At 45.9% G+C, this 15,949-nt stretch overlaps 1 long non-coding RNA gene across 12 annotated transcripts; it reads right to left on the bottom strand.

The window, feature by feature from the left end:
- Window positions 1–589: 589 nt before the first annotated feature.
- Window positions 590–15,442, bottom strand: LOC130707588 (uncharacterized). Of its 12 annotated transcripts, XR_009007475.1 has the most exons (9): window positions 14,699–15,181; window positions 11,766–13,509; window positions 11,283–11,408; window positions 10,739–10,888; window positions 7,486–7,626; window positions 7,043–7,141; window positions 2,081–2,218; window positions 1,467–1,943; window positions 590–824 (listed from the first exon to the last, which is right to left on the bottom strand). It is a non-coding gene; the product is annotated as an uncharacterized LOC130707588 (long non-coding RNA). The 12 variants fall into 12 exon arrangements; XR_009007469.1 differs by lacking the exon at window positions 1,467–1,943; XR_009007472.1 differs by lacking the exons at window positions 1,467–1,943; window positions 7,043–7,141.
- Window positions 15,443–15,949: the final 507 nt, after the last annotated feature.

Raw genomic sequence — 15,949 nt, forward strand, 5'->3', positions numbered from 1 at the left:
AAACTGGGAAGTGGAAGAATTGAGTTTCAACTGTTTCAGTCAACACGCATGTATTAATGATACCTACGTATTGAACACCGGGCTAGGTTTCATGAGGGATACAGAAGTTCTGGCCATCTCTGGTTTTGGATATCCCTTATTTGTTGAGACCTTTGCGTTGTTTGGTTGCCTTTTGTCTGTTTTCCAGATGGGAAAACAGGAACAAGGGAAGTATAGGTTATTACTAGGTGGGGTTGAACAAGTGGAGCAGCAAACTGCCAAGCAGAAAGAAGAGAGATGTACTCTAGAGGGATATGATTTCCATTTTCAAGGCGCCTGCATCCTGTGCAGGGAGACAGCCTAACATAAAATGTGCCTAACAACAAATATATTGACTTCTTACTAAAAATCTCCAGTTCATGTAACCAAGGGGTTTATAACTTCTCCTTTAAAAGTGATATTCCTGGGACTTCCCTGGTGGTCCAGTGGTGAAGACTCTGCGCTTCCAATGCAGCAGGCGTGGGTTCAATCCCTGGCTGGGGAGCGAAGATCCCACATGCTGCGCAGCCAAAGAAATGTTTTTCGAAAGTTATATTCCTGTATTATTGAATTTAGTGGTTTAGATTTTGTTTTAATGTTAAGAAGATTACAGTTTATTTACCAGGAACAAACAAAACATAATGTAAAAATAGTTTCCCAGAAACGATTTCCATCATTCTCTTCTTCCCTTTCTCCCGCAGACTGGTGTTTCATCTTGACAAGTTCTCTGTCAGTCCATAGGAAAGCTGTCTGGCTTGGAGGTTGCAATCCCAGGGAATTTTTCATCAGCGGGGAAGTCTCCATCACTACAGAGGAATCAAGGGAGAAGTCAGTCCCTGGTAAGTGAGATGCTCCCCCTAAACACCAACACAGCAGTCGTGTACCTTTCAAGGGGTTCAGGGGCAAGATGGGCAAGGCATTTCTGCTAACTCTTCTTAAGGATCATGGACAGTGCCCTATGCTACGAGGTAAGCGGTGACTGTTGTAATTCTTACTGGTGATCATTTCATGTCACTGATTCTTGGCTTTCTTTGTATTTCATAGGACTGTTGTAAGTCCAATACAAAATGAGTCTTATTTTTAAAAAACTGAAATGTTTTACAAAGCCTAGCATTCTCATATAGAGTCCTTTCAATTCTCCCCACTTTCCTGAGAGGCTAAGAACACTTCACACCATGAACTAGGAGAGGGGGTAGAGCCCTTTCTGATGAAATATATCAACAAAGACAAGAGTCTTAGCCTGCTTGCTCTCTGGACAGGATCTCAGACCACAAGGTCTTAAATCCTGGTATAAATTAAGGAAGTGAGGACAGTTCAACTGGCACTCTCACAACAAGAGTTCTGAAACACCTTCCAAAGAGACTATAGCAGTAGATGAGGGAAGGGAGTGCTACAGTGTGGTATAGTACAGGGGGAATGATCGGCTACAGCAGTGAAAAATGTGGTACCTATTGGTGTGCTCTCGGGGTTCTTGTACATGTAGCATAGATGACCTTTACAGTGGCCCTCCCACCTTCCCTCCTGCATTAGATGTTCTTTTTTTTTTAATTTATGTTTATTTATTTATTTATTGTTTGAACTTATTTATTCTACGTATTTATTCTTTTGGCTGCACTGGGTCTTCATTGCTGTGCACGGGCTTTCTCTAGTTACGGCTAGCGGGGGCTACTCTTGGTTGCGGTGTGCGGGCTTCTCATCGCGGTGGCTTCTCTTGTAGCGGAGCATGGGCTGTAGGCACGTGGGCTTCGGTAGTTGAGGCTCACGGGCTCTAGAATGCAGGCTCAGTTGTTGTGGCACATGCGCTTAGTTGCTGCACGGCATGTGGGATCTTCCCAGACCAGGGCTCGAACCCGTGTCCCCTGCATTGGCAGGCGCCACCAGGGAAGCCCTAGGTGTTCTTATATAGAGTCTAAAAACAGAGAGCACTGAGAGAAGGTAGTGGTTATTAAAGGCTCAGGATCTAAATTCTACCTGTCTCTACACCACTTCCCAGCTGTCGATTTGACCCCATTTTTGAACGCTGACCTCATTCTTCAATTTTCTCTGCTGTTTGTATACTCACCTTGAAAACTTGTTTCTGTGATGCGTTGAGCAGACACAGGGTGGCTGATTGCAGAGGTGGAAGCTGGTGGTCGGATATTTGTGGGCTGAATCTCCTTCAGTCCCATTCCCATTTCTGGTTGCACAGAGGCCCTACTTCCTGTGTATGACGCAGAGCCATAGGATTGCGGGCAGGAGCCAAGTTCTCCATACAGTAAAGACCCCAGTGTGCCTTGGTTATAGTAATATACCTGGCTTCCTTCCTGGTAGGGAAGTGACAGGCGGCTATGCCCCTGATTTGTTCGTGGGCCTCCTGATCCAGCAGTTCCCTTGGCTCTGCCCCTGTCGTCAGCTGCCCCTAGGATAACTGTGAGCCCTAGCCACTTCTCTGGTAGATTTCCTTATTCCCCCACTATAATCATACCTGAATAAGGCAACTCAAACCTTTCAGAGATGTGTCCTGAACCTCTTGTTTTCTGAAATACCTATCTGGTGGTTGTGAGACTTAAGGCCAACGTCCCCAAGAGACTTTTTCTATTTCTCCTAGTAAACCTAGACTCATCTTCTGTCACCTTCAACTCTACTCAAATTGTGTTCTTTCAACCCAGACCTCTGACCCTGCTTTTTACTTCTGCCATTTCATCCTCACTCCTGCTTCCTTTCCTAAATCCATACCTCTCTGTTGGCCTTCCTAGCCCTGGGCCAAGTTCCTTCCTCTTTCCTCAGTTTTTAGAAAGACAGAGAAGATGAAAAGGCAGAGGGCTATGTACCAGATGAAGGAACAAGAAAAAACCCCAGAAAAACAACTAAATGAAGTGGAGATAGGCAACCTTCCAGAAAAAGAATTCAGAATAATGATAGTGAAGATGATCCAGGACCTCGGAATAAGAATGGAGGCAAAGATTGAGAAGATGCAAGAAATGATTAACAAAGACCTAGAAGAATTAAAGAACAAACAAACAGAGATGACCAATACAATAACTGAAATGAAAACTACACTAGAAGGAATCAATAGCAGAAATAACTGAGGCAGAAGAACGGATAAGTGACCTGGAAGACAGAATGGTGGAATTCACTGCTGTGGAACAGACTAAAGAAAAAAGAATGAAAAGAAGTGAAGACAGCCTAAGAGACCTCTGGGACAACATTAAACGCAACAACATTCACATTATAGGGGTCCCAGAAGGAGAAGAGAGAGAGAGAAAGGACCAGAGAAAATATTTGAAGAGATTATAGTCGAAAACTTCCCTAACATGGGAAAGGAAATAGCCACCCAAGTCCAGGAAGCGCAGAGAGTCCCATACAGGATAAACCCAAGGAGAAACACGCTGAGACACATAGTAATCAAAGTGGCAAAAATTAAAGACAAAGAAAAATTATTGAAAGCAGCATGGGAAAAACGACAAATAACATACAAGGGAACTCCCATAAGGTTAACAGCTGATTTCTCAGCAGAAACTCTGCAAGCCAGAAGGGAGTGGCATGATATACTTCAAGTGATGAAAGGGAAGAACCTACAACCAAGATTACTCTACCCGGCAAGGATCTCATTTAGATTTGATGGGGAAATCAAAAGCTTTAGAGACAAGCAAAAGCTAAGAGAATTCAGCACCACCAAACCAGCTCTACAACAAATGCTAAAGGAACTTCTCTAAGTGGGAAACACAAGAGAAGAAACGGACCTACAAAAACAAACCCAAAACAATTAAGAAAATGGTCATAGGGGGCTTCCCTGGTGGCGCAGTGGTTGAGAGTCTGCCTGCTAATGCAGGGGACGCGGGTTCGAGCCCTGGCCTGGGAAGATCCCACATGCCGCGGAGCGGCTGGGCCCGTGAGCCACAACTGCTGAGCCTGCGCGTCTGGAGCCTGTGCTCCGCGGCGAGAGAGGCCGCGGCGGTGAGAGGCCCGCGCATCGCGATGAGGAGTGGCCCCCGCTTGCCACAACTGGAGAAAGCCCTCACACAGAAACGAAGACCCAACACAGCCAAAATCAATCAATCAATCAATCAATCAAAACATACGCATCTGATTCAAGATCCTCATTAAAAAAAAAAAAAAAAAAAAAAAAAAAAAAAAAAAAAAAAAAAAAAAGAAAATGGTCATAGGAACATACATATCGATAATTACCTTAAACGTGAATGGATTAAATGCCCCAACCAAAAGACATAGACTGGCTGAATGGATACAAAAACAAGACCCATATATATGCTGTCTACAAGAGACCCACTTTAGACCTAGGGACACATACAGACTGAAAGTGAGGGGATGGAAAAAGATATTCCATGCAAATGGAAATCAAAAGAAAGCTGGAGTAGCTATACTCATATCAGATAAAATAGACTTTAAAATAAAGAATGTTACAAGAGACAAGGAAGGACACTACATAATGATCAAGGGATCAATCCAAGAAAAAGATCTAACAATTATAAATATACGTGCACCCAACATACAAGCACCTCAATACATAAGGCAACTGCTAATAGCTATAAAAGAGGAAATCGACAGTGACACAATAATAGTGGGAGACTTTAACACCTCACTTACACCCATGGACAGATCATCCAGACAGAAAATTAATAAGGAAATACAAGCTTTAAATGACAAAATAGACCAGAGAGATTTAATTGATATCTATAGGACATTCCATCCAAAAACAGCAGATTCCACTTTCTTCTCAAGTGCACATGGAACATTCTCCAGGATAGATCCCATCTTGGGTCACAAATCAAGCCTTGGTAAATTTAAGAAAACTGAAATCATATCAAGCATCTTTTCCAACCACAGCGCTGTAAGATTAGAAATCAATTACAGGGAAAGAAAACGTAAAAAACACAAACACATGGAGGCTAAACAATACGTTACTAAATCTCTTCACCAAGAGATCAGTGAAGAAATCAAAGAGGAAATTAAAAAATACCTAGAGACAAATGACAATGAAAACACGATGATCCAAAACCTATGGGATGCAGCAAAAGCAGTTCTAAGGGGGAAATTAATAGCAATACAAGCCTACCTCAAGATACAAGAAAAATCTCAAATAACCAAGCTAACCTTACACCTAAAGGAACTAGAGAAAGAAGAACAAACAAACCCAAAGTTAGTAGAAGGAAAGAAATCATAAAGATCAGAGCAGAAAGAAATGAAATAGACACAAAGAAAATAATAGCAAAGATCAATAAAACTAAAAGCTGGTTCTTTGAGAAGATAAACAAAATTGATCAACCTTTAGCCAGACTCATCAAGAAAAAGAGGGAGAGGACTCAAATCAATGAAATTAGAGATGTAAAGGAGAAGTTACAACGGACACCGCAGAATTACAAAGTATCATGAGAGACTACTACAAGCAACTCTATGCCAATAAAACGGACAACCTGGAGGAAATGGACAAATTCTTAGGTATAACCTTCCAAGAGTGAACCAGGAAGAAATAGAGAATATGAACAGACCAATCACAAGTAATGAAATGGAAATGGTGATTAAAAATCTTCCAACAAACAAAAGTCCAGGACCAGATGGCTTCACAGGTGAATTCTATCAAACATTTAGAGAAGAGCTAATACCCATCCTTCTCAAACTCTTCCAAAAAACTGCAGAGGAAGGAACACTCCCAAACTCATTCTATGAGGCCACCATCACCCTGATACCAAAACCAGACAGAGATACCTCAAAAAAAGAAAACTACAGACCAATATCACTGATGAATATAGATGCAAAAATCCTCAACAAAATACTAGCAAACAGAATCCAACAACACATGAAAACGATCATACACCATGATCAAGTGGGATCTATCCCAGGGATGCAAGGATTCTTCAATATACGCAAATCAATCAATGTGATACACCATATTAAGAAACTGAAGAAGAAAAACCATATAATCATCTCAATAGATGCAGAAAAAGCTTTTGACAAAATTCAACACCCATTTCTGATAAAAACTCTCCAGAAAGTGGGCATAGAGGGAACCTACCTCAACATAATAAAGGCCATATACGACAAACCCAAAGCAAAACATCATTCTCAATGGTGAAAAACTGAAAGCATTTCCTCTAAGACCAGGAACAAGAAAAGGATGTCCACTCTCACCACTATTATTCAACACAGTTTTGGAAGTCCTAGCCACAGCAGTCAGAGAAGAAAAATAAAAGGAATCCAAATTGGAAAAGAAGAAATAAAACTTATTGTTTTTAGATGACATGACACTATACATAGAGAATCCTAATGATGCCACCAGAAAACTACTAGAGCTAATCAATGAATTTGGTAAAGTTGCAGGATACAAAATTAATGCACAGAAATCTCTTGCATTCCTATACACTAACAATGAAAGATCAGAAAGAGAAATTAAGGAAACAATCCCATTCACCATTGCAACAAAAAGAGTAAAATACCTAGGAATAAACCTACCTAGGGAGACAAAAGACCTGTACTCACAAAACTATAAGACACTGATGAAAGAAATCAAAGATGACACAAACAGATGGAGAGATATACCATGTTCTTGGATTGGAAGAATCAATATGGTGAAAATGACTATACTACCCAAAGCAATCTACAGATTCAATGCAATCCCTATCAAAATACCAGTGGCATTATTTACAGAACTAGAACAAAAAACCTGAAAACTTGTAGGAGACACAAAAGACCCCAAATAGCCAAAGCAGTCTTGAGGGAAAAAAACAGAGCTGGAGGAATCAGACTCCCTTACTTCAGACTATACTACAAAGCTACAGTAATCAAGACAATATGGTACTGGCACAAAACCAGAAATATAGATCAATGGAACAGGATAGAAAGCCCAGAGATAAACCCACACACCTATGGTCAACTAATCTATGACAAAGGAGGCAAGGATATAAAATGGAGAAAAGACAGTCTCTTCAATAAGTGGTGCTGGGAAAACTGGACAGCTACTTGTAAAAGAATGAAATTAGAACACTCCCTAACACCATACACAAAAATAAACTCAAAATGGATTAGAGACCTAAATGTAAGACCGCCGGACACTATAAAACTCTTCGAGGAGACATAGGAAGAACACTCTTTGACATAAATCACAGCAAGATCTTTTTTGGTCCACCTCCTAGAGTAATGGAAATAAAAACAAAAATAAACAAATAGGACCTAATGAAACTTCAAAGTTTTGCACAGCAAAGGAAACTACAAACAAGATGAAAAGACAACCCTCAGAATGGGAGAAAATATTTGCAAATGAATCAACGGACAAATGATTAATCCCCAAAATATATAAACAGCTCATGCAGCTCAATATTAACAAAAAACAAACAACCCAATCAAAAAATGGGCAGAAGACCTAAATAGACATTTCTCCAAAGAAGACATACAGATGGCCAAGAAGCACATGAAAAGCTGCTCAACATCACTAATTATTAGAGACATGCAATCAAAACTACATTGAGGTATCACCTTACGCCGGTCAGAATGGGCATCCTCAGAAAATCTACAAACAACAAATGCTGGAGAGGGTGTGGAGGAGAGAGAACTCTCTTGCACTGTTGGTGGGAATGTAAATTGATACAGCCGCTATGGAGAACAGTATGGAGGTTCCTAAAAAAACGAAAAATAGAATTACCACATGACCCAGCAGTCCCACTACTGGGCATATACCCACAGAAAACCATAATTCAAAAAGACACATGCACCCCAATGTTCACTGCAGCACTATTTACAATAGGCAAGATATGGAAGCAACCTAAATACCCATCAGCAGACAAATGGATAAAGAAGATGTGGTACATATATACAATAGAATATTACTCAACCATAAACAGGAACGAAATTGGGTCATTTGTAGTGACGTGGATGGATCTACGTCATACAGAGTCTGTCATACAGAGTGACATTAAGTCAGAAAGAGAAAAACAAATATATATTAACGCATATATGTGGAACCTCGATAAACCAGTCTGCAGGGCAGAAATAGAGATACAAGTGTAGAGAACAAGGGGGGGAGAGTGGTGGGGGGGTGTTCTGGTGGGATGAATTGGGAGACTGGGAGTGACATGTATACACTAATATGTATAAAATGGATAACTACGAAGAACCTGCTGTATAAAAAAAATAAATAAAATAAAATACAAAAATTAAAAAAAAAAATAGAGAAGTCACCCTGCTCCTTGTGTGTATCCTGCCTTGTGGCTGAAGCCCCTGGCACCACGGGGCAGAGCATGCCTGGACCATGTTGAATTGCTGAGAGCTCTTGGGGCTGGCAGGGACATATGACAGGGGCAGGGACTGGGGTGCTGGGGCAGCTGGGACCAGGAGTTCCGGAGATTTCAGGAGTTGCAGGAGTGAGCTCAGCCAGCTCCCCACAAAGAGGAGCCTTGGTCCCAGGCAAGGGAGAGAAGGTACGAAATCAGGCTCAGACCTGCAGTCATTTTTTGAAGTTTGCAGCTCATGGCTCACCATCACCTCTCTCTCCATCAGTACCCCTGACCTGTCTTGAGGGTTTCCGTTTCTGCACAGATGATATTTCCAACAAACTGGCCTTGAAGTTCTCATGCCTCACTTCCAAAGATCTTGAACTCTCTGCCACACACACCCAAGGTCATATACTAGGCCCATGCTGGCCACTATAGGAACCACTAGCCATGTGTGCTATTTAAATCTTAGTTAATTAAAATGAAATAAAATTTAAAACTCAGTTCCTCAGTCCCACGGCCCACATTTCAGGGACTCGATAGTCACATGTGGCTAGTGGCTACCATACTGGATCACGCAGAGAGCATGCTTACCACTGCAGAAAGGTGTATTGGACGGTGCTGCCCTAGACCCTGTCACTAACAGAAACTGCCCCCTTTCTATTACCAATGTCCAGCACCCCCCTAGAGACTCCCACCTCCTCCTTGTATAGACTCTGACTCTAATGCAGCCTTCAACCACAATGGGATTTTCAAGCTCTGTCCAGGGACACCTCAGAGATACTGAGGGGTCGGTTCCAGACCACCGCAAGAAAGCGAATATCACGTGAAGTTTTTGGTTTCCAGTGCATATAAAAGTTATGTTTATACTATACTCTAGTCTACTAAATGTGCAATAGCCTTTTGTTTAAAAAGACAAGGAGTATACCTTAATTTTAAAATACTTTATTGCTAAAAATGTGAACCAATATCTGCCAAGGCTAGGTTGCTACAAACCTTCAACTTGTAAAAAACGCAGTATCTGCAAAGTACGATAAAATGAGGTCTGCCCATATTAGTTTCCTGAGGCTGCTGTAATTAACTACCACAAACTGTGTTGATTCTCTCATGGTCCCTCACAGTTCTGGAGGTCAGAAATCTAAAATCAAGGTGTAGGCAGGGCCAGGCTCTCTCTGAAAGCTCTAGGGGAGGATCCTTCCATGCCTCTTTCTAGCATCATTGTCTAGGGGTTGCCAACAATCCTTGGCTTGTGGCTGCATGACTCCAATCTGTCTCTGGCTCCACCACTGCCACCCTAGTCACCATCACCTCTATGGAAAATGTACGGCAGTTCCTGAGAAAATTAAAAGTAGAAAACCATATGATCCAGTAATCCCATTTCTGGATATATATCCAAAGAAATGGAAAGCGGGGTCTTGAAGAGATATTTGCACCCCCGTGTTCACAGCAGCATTGATCACAATTGCCAAGAGGCGGAAGCAACCCAAGTGTCCATCAACGGATGAATGGATGATCACCATGTGGTATATACACACAATAGAATATCATTCAGCCTTACACAGCAAGTTCTGACAGACAGGTGAACCTTGGGAACCTTATGCTAAGTACAATAAACTAGTCACAAAAAGACAAACAGGGTATGATACCACCTCCGTGGAATTTAGATTAGATTAGTCAAATTTTTAGAGCCAGAAGGAACTGTGGTTGCCAGGAGCTGGGGGCAGGAGGATATGGGTAGTTAATGTTTAATGTGTACAGAGTTTCACTTTGGGCAGATGAAGAGAGTTCTGGAGGTTGGCTGCATGGTAATGCGAATATAGTCAACAGTACTGAACTGCACGCTGACAAATGGTTACCTTGGTAAATTTAATGCTGTGTGTATTCTATGGGGCCCCCCCCAAAATAAAACAAAAAGCCTGTGTCTTTTGCTGCCCTGGCCCCAGGCTAGCCCCACCCTTACACGTGACACTGCTCTGCGAGGGTGTGTCCTGGGTGGACTTTAACAACCAGGCCCTGGGGCATCACGGGAGGAGGGAAAATGGAGAAATGGTACTCACCCGCCTTGGGTGCTATGGGGCCAAAAGGTCGGGCACGGCCAGTGGACTTAACCGGCAAGGAGCCGTGCCTGAGCCTGAGCCTGCGCCTGCCGGCTGCCCTGGAGCCTGAGCAGCACCTCTGTCCCTCCTAACAGAATATGACCTGGCTCTGGGAAAGCCCTAAGAGGGACCTCATCCTACACTGTGCTTAAAAGGAAACCATTCAAGGCCCAGAGAGGGCAAGTGACTGGTTCTGGGTCACTCAGCAAGTCAGAGGCAGAGCCAAGTCCTGAAGTGTGGCTCCTCTGATTCTAGAGCGTCATTTCTTTCATCTCTCATGTATACTGTGCCCTTTTTCTGACAATGTGAGTGTCAGAGCGATTCTATCAGGAACATGGGCCTGACACTGACAACTCAGAAGGCTGAACTGAGCAGTGGGGAGTTGGGTGAGGGCCCGTGGATTGATGGTCAGGGATCAGTTACCTGCTTTACGGGAGAAATTGCTGCCTCCATCCTTGGGTGGGTCTCTGGGGTCAGAGCCAGATCCATCTGGCCCCTGGGGTGGCCCCTGTGGTGGCTTGCCAGGAGAACCATCAGAGGCCTGGTTGGATGACTGGGAAGGTTCATCCTCCTCTGGAAAAACAAAAAAAAGAGGTGGGGGAGCTCCCAGCAGGGTGGGCAGCTGAGGGACCAGAGGCCCCACACAGCGCCCTCCACCATCTCCCGAAACTCCCAAGAACTCTGATGTTGGGAGGGGACCTCAATGGCAGCTGTGCTAAGAGGTGACAAAGATGCTTGGAGGTGAACCCAAGGAGAAGACAGAGAGAGGGAGACCCAGCACCAACGCGGAGCTGGCAGGTTCCAGACTTCACAGAGCAGGAGTGTGAGGCCCAGGAGGTTAGAGACCTGATGGGGCACAGTGCACCTGGTGGCAGCTCCAGGCCAGAACCCAGACCCCCTCCGCCCTCGTTCAGGCACCCCAAGCCCTGGGCCACCCCGCCCTCTGGAGCTTCCCTAGGGCACTCACCATCAGAGGGGGATTCCGGCCGGAAGGGGTCAGTGGCATCTCCTCCCCCGCTCTCTATGGCTTTAGCTGACATCTTGGAGGCAGTGTGGGAACACTAGGTGCAGAGCCAAGGACACCACTATCTTTCTGAGAAACAGAGTGTGAAAATCAGAAGTGCTCTGCCTGATTTATGATGGACTGGCGGGGGGAGGGCAGGGGCACCTCTCTGTTGCCCCAGACTTGTCCTCTGTCCTATAGGAGCCTGCGGGCACTTCCAGCCTGCCCCCCAAATCTGCACAGACCACAGCTTTTAAAGTTAATAATGACTTTACTTGGCTCCCTGATCTCCAGAATCCTGTTCACCTCTAATAATCCATCTTTCCCCGCCCACTGCCCACCCAGCCTAAGTCTTAGGGCTTCAGAGTGACCTGGGTTGATACAAGACTGGAGGTTCCCAAAGTCTCCTGGTAAAGGTGGGCTCAAGCCCCTTCCCAGCACACTCACCTCTGGTCACAGTGACAGCAGCCCTGGATGGAAGCAGAGAGGGATACAGTGAGTGGAGTCCTGTTGCTCTCTCCCCTCCCCCACCTCCTACGGCCCTGCCTACCCTGCGAGGTCACTATCTGGGAAAGAAGAGCAGTGTCAGAAGTTCTGCAGGTAGTGAGGCTGCCGAGGACGCCAGCTGGGTGTTAACGTCCCCTACTGTGACTGTGTTACTGTCAGCTTCCCCTTTCATGGCCCTTAGCATTTGCCTTATGTATTGAGTTGCCCCTATGTTGGGGGCATAAATATTTACAATTGTTATATCTTCATCTAGGACTGATCCCTCAGTCATTATGCAGTGTTCTTCTTTGTCTCTTGGAAGAGTCTTTATTTTAAAGTCTATTTTGTCTGATATGAGAATTGCTACTCCAGCTTTCTTCTGATTTCCATTTGCATGGCATCTCTTTTTCCATCCCCTCCATGCTGGATGACGTCTAAGCCCAAAAGTCCAAGGAGGAAGTGAATCTATCTCTTCCCAGGCTTGGTGCCAGGTAGAACTCACCTTTGCACGCTAATGCAAGGGTGAGGCCTGCGTGGGTGAGTCTTCCGCGGGAGCATTATTTTCCCTTTCAAAATCCCTTCTTGGATATGTGAGAAATCCATAGTCCTCCTTTTCATAAAACTCGACTGCAATTCTTGTGAACTTTATTTTATATGAGATCGTCCTTCCCCTGCCTGCCATGATTTACAAATTTATAGCACAAAACATTTTACCTTGGCTGACAAATGGCACAGAGCCCTAATCTCATATCTGTAATAACCAAGGAGGCAGTATGGGTTGCTGGTTAACAGCATGATCTCTGACCAGTGCCTGGGTTGGAATCCTTAGTTGTGACCTTTGGCAAGTGAATTACCCTTGATGTGCCTTAGTTTGGACGCACATAGGCACTCACAAAATAGGTGCTATTATTACACTTACTTCTTTCTGTTCCTTACCCCTAGTGGAATAAGTCTCATGAAAAGTGTAGATTTGTCTGTCGTCTTCCCCTGGGTCAGGAGCTCAGTAAATATTTTTTTTTAAGATTTTTTTTGATGTGGACCATTTTTAAAGTCTTTAATGAATTTATTACACTATTTCTTCTGTTTTGTGTTTTGGTTTTCTGACCGTGAGGCATGTGGGATCTTATCTCCCCGACCAGGGATCGAACCTGCACTCCCTGCATTGGAAGGCGAAGTCCTATCCACTGGACCGCCAGGGAAGTCCCAGTAAATGTGTTTTGAATGAAAGAATGAATAAGGAGAAAAAAGGGGAAAGTGAGAATCTCAGTGTGAAGCTGGGGGGAAAAGGAGGGGCAGGAAATGAAAGAAGGGGCAGAATCAGGGGTGGAAGAGGCCTCTGCTTGGAATATGCTTGAATGTCCTGGGAAATGAGGCTTTGTCCCTTGTGCAATACAAGGACATGAGGGACCAGACCTAGGACCTGTCTGTCCCCCACCCCCACCCCTGCTTAGCTTTAGGACAACAGCCCCAAACAGCTCAGCAAAAACTGCTCCAGTTTCCCCTGGGATACTGGGTGACACGTCCATGGGACACAGAGGGGAGAGGTTTTCACAGCAAGGTTGCAGGAGCCCCTCCTCCACGTCACTTGGTATCCAGTCTACTTTCCTGGCAGAATTCAGGGCATGAGGGACATCCCCCTCCTGGAGAAACAGGCCTGTTGGTTTCTCTGAATTTCCTGTCACTAGAAGACAGCTAGAAAGACAACCTATGGAACAGTAGAGATTGGTACCATCAGACCACATGTGACATTAAAAACACCACAAACAAGGGTAAGAGACATGGAATCTACTGAGGGGGAAAAAAAAACAAACGCAATACTCTTTGCATCATTAGAATCCCCAATGTAAAGAGAGTTCTTATGAAACAGTTTTTCAAAAGAACTGTCTTTAAACAGGAACTCAGATTATAAGACGTGGTTCCTAAAAAGAGAATTATACATGGCCGATAAATATTTGAAAACGTGTTCAATCTTGCTAGTACTAAAAATCATTTTTAAGAGATAACTTTGTGCGTGTGTGTGTGTGTGTGTGTGTGTGTGTCTGTGTCTGTGTCTGTGTTCAATGCATCTATTAGTCAGGGTTTGGCTGCAGATAACAGAAGTCACTCTAGGTAACTTAAGCAGAACAGGTTTTTTGGGTTGTTTTGGTCGTGCAGCGGTCTCCATGGGTCACCGACCATGGGACTGGCCTCTGTCTCGGCGGCCTGAGGAGTCTGAGGGCCCTTGGGGTTCTGGGAGCCTGGGTTCCTCAGTGATGACAGCTGGGCAGCGTTTGGGGACCTGGCCCTGCGGGCGCCACCAGCTGAGATCTGCCTCCTTAGCGGGGCCTGGGCACTGGCGGGAGGACCCAGACCGGCTGCTGGACTAAGGCTCCCGGGCAGGGTAACCTGTCTGCACAGGGAACCCCTCCTCTTAGGCAGTGCCTGGACCTCGAAGGGTGAAAGTTGTGCCCTGGGACCTTGCCCTTCCTTGTCAGAACAGAGAATAACATTGGTGGAGGCTAACAGGAACATGGTGACCCGACCGTGACCTGACCTCAAGAACAAGGGATGTGACACCAGGAAGTCTGCAACCACTCACCACGCCCCTCCCTCACCTTTCCTATAAAAGGGCTTTGCTGAAAGCTTGGGGAGTTCTGGGTTTTTAAGGCATGAGCCACCCGTCTCCTTGAAGGGCCCTGCAACATACCTTTCTCTGCTCCGAACTGACGTTTTGGTATTGTTTGGCCTCACTGTTTGTCAGGCACACAGACTTGCCTTCCGTAACATGACCTCTTCCTTGGGTTTGATAATTTGCCAAAAGGCTCACAGATCTCACGAAAGCACTTTACTCACCATTACTGATTTATTACAAAGGATATTAAAGGATACAGATGAACAGCCAGATGGAAAAGTACCTATGAGGAAGTCCGGAGCACAGGAAGTGCAGTCCCCGTAGGCTTCAGGCACCAGTTGGGCACAGACTATGCCACCCAGGCTCTTGGGGACACACTGGCAAGTTCCTCCAAGAAATGAGTTCAGCTGTGTCCCATGCTGGCTCCGGGGTGGTGGGGAGGCTCACTCGACCTAAGCTTGGTGAATTCCCCCGTTGTCCTTTAGGACTTCCCAAAGTCACCGGACATAGAGACAGTGCGTGGGAAAGGTTTCCCAGATGGTCTGGTGGTCCCCACATCGAAAAAAAGATTAACTACCGTGAAGCTGATTTCTCTGCATATAACAAAGGACCCAGTTTAGCTTGATTATTGCAGGCAGCCAGACCTTCCCCAACCATCAGTGAGCAACAGGCGAGGCATGAAAACCTGCGGAAAACAACACCTCCAATACAGGCTGGTTGAGTTGTAAATTAAATGCTAAAACGTTTGCGAGGCTTCAGGCACACAGCTAGTACTTAAACAGCCCCTACGCTAAAACCAAAGCAAGAATACAAGAACTTACGTTCCCATACATGAGGTAGAACAGAGCCCCTTCAGAGGAGGTACGGCGGGCTCCACCTGTTGCTCCCGCTCCCTAAGCCCGAGAGGAGGACCTACCCGCGCAACCCATTGCACCCACCGTCCGCGCTCTCGGTACCCGGACTGCGAAAGCCCGCCCCGCGCAGCGAATTAAGGGCGGGGTCTAGAATGGGGGCGGGACTTCCTTCCCAACGCAAAGGCGTGCGTAAGCGCAAGCCCCTCCCCGGAACTGCGGTGGACGCGGCCGAGGAGGGCTGGTGCAGCAGTGTGTGAGGTGGTTGGTCGGCGTCCCTCTACGGTGAGTACCGAGGCCGGAGCCGTAGCGGGGCCGGGGCCGGAGCCGGCACCCGAGAGGAGCTGGAGGCGGCCTCCCAGCGCGGGGCTCTCCAGGCCGTTGTGTTCTCGGGACCAGAGAGGGCGGCCGCCGGCCTCGTCAAGCGGCCTGGTCGACCCTGCGCCGGGGGCCCCTCGGTTTCTCTGCTTCGTGAGCCGGTTCGTGCCTGACGCGAGGCGCCAGCGCCGGGCTCCTGGCCGGGCGCCAGGAGGAGGGACCCCACCCCCACCCCCACCCCGCTTGCTCTCTCGGTCGCAGTCCGCGTCCTCGCCCCCATGTGCCTCCTCCCTTCGCCCCATCGTTGATCCGGGTTGCTTGTGATCGCGGCGTAGCCCATGATGGGGGTGAACCTTCGTTGCGCT

This window comes from Balaenoptera acutorostrata, chromosome 3 (genome assembly GCF_949987535.1).
Source record: "Balaenoptera acutorostrata chromosome 3, mBalAcu1.1, whole genome shotgun sequence".
Taxonomy (NCBI): domain Eukaryota; kingdom Metazoa; phylum Chordata; class Mammalia; order Artiodactyla; family Balaenopteridae; genus Balaenoptera; species Balaenoptera acutorostrata.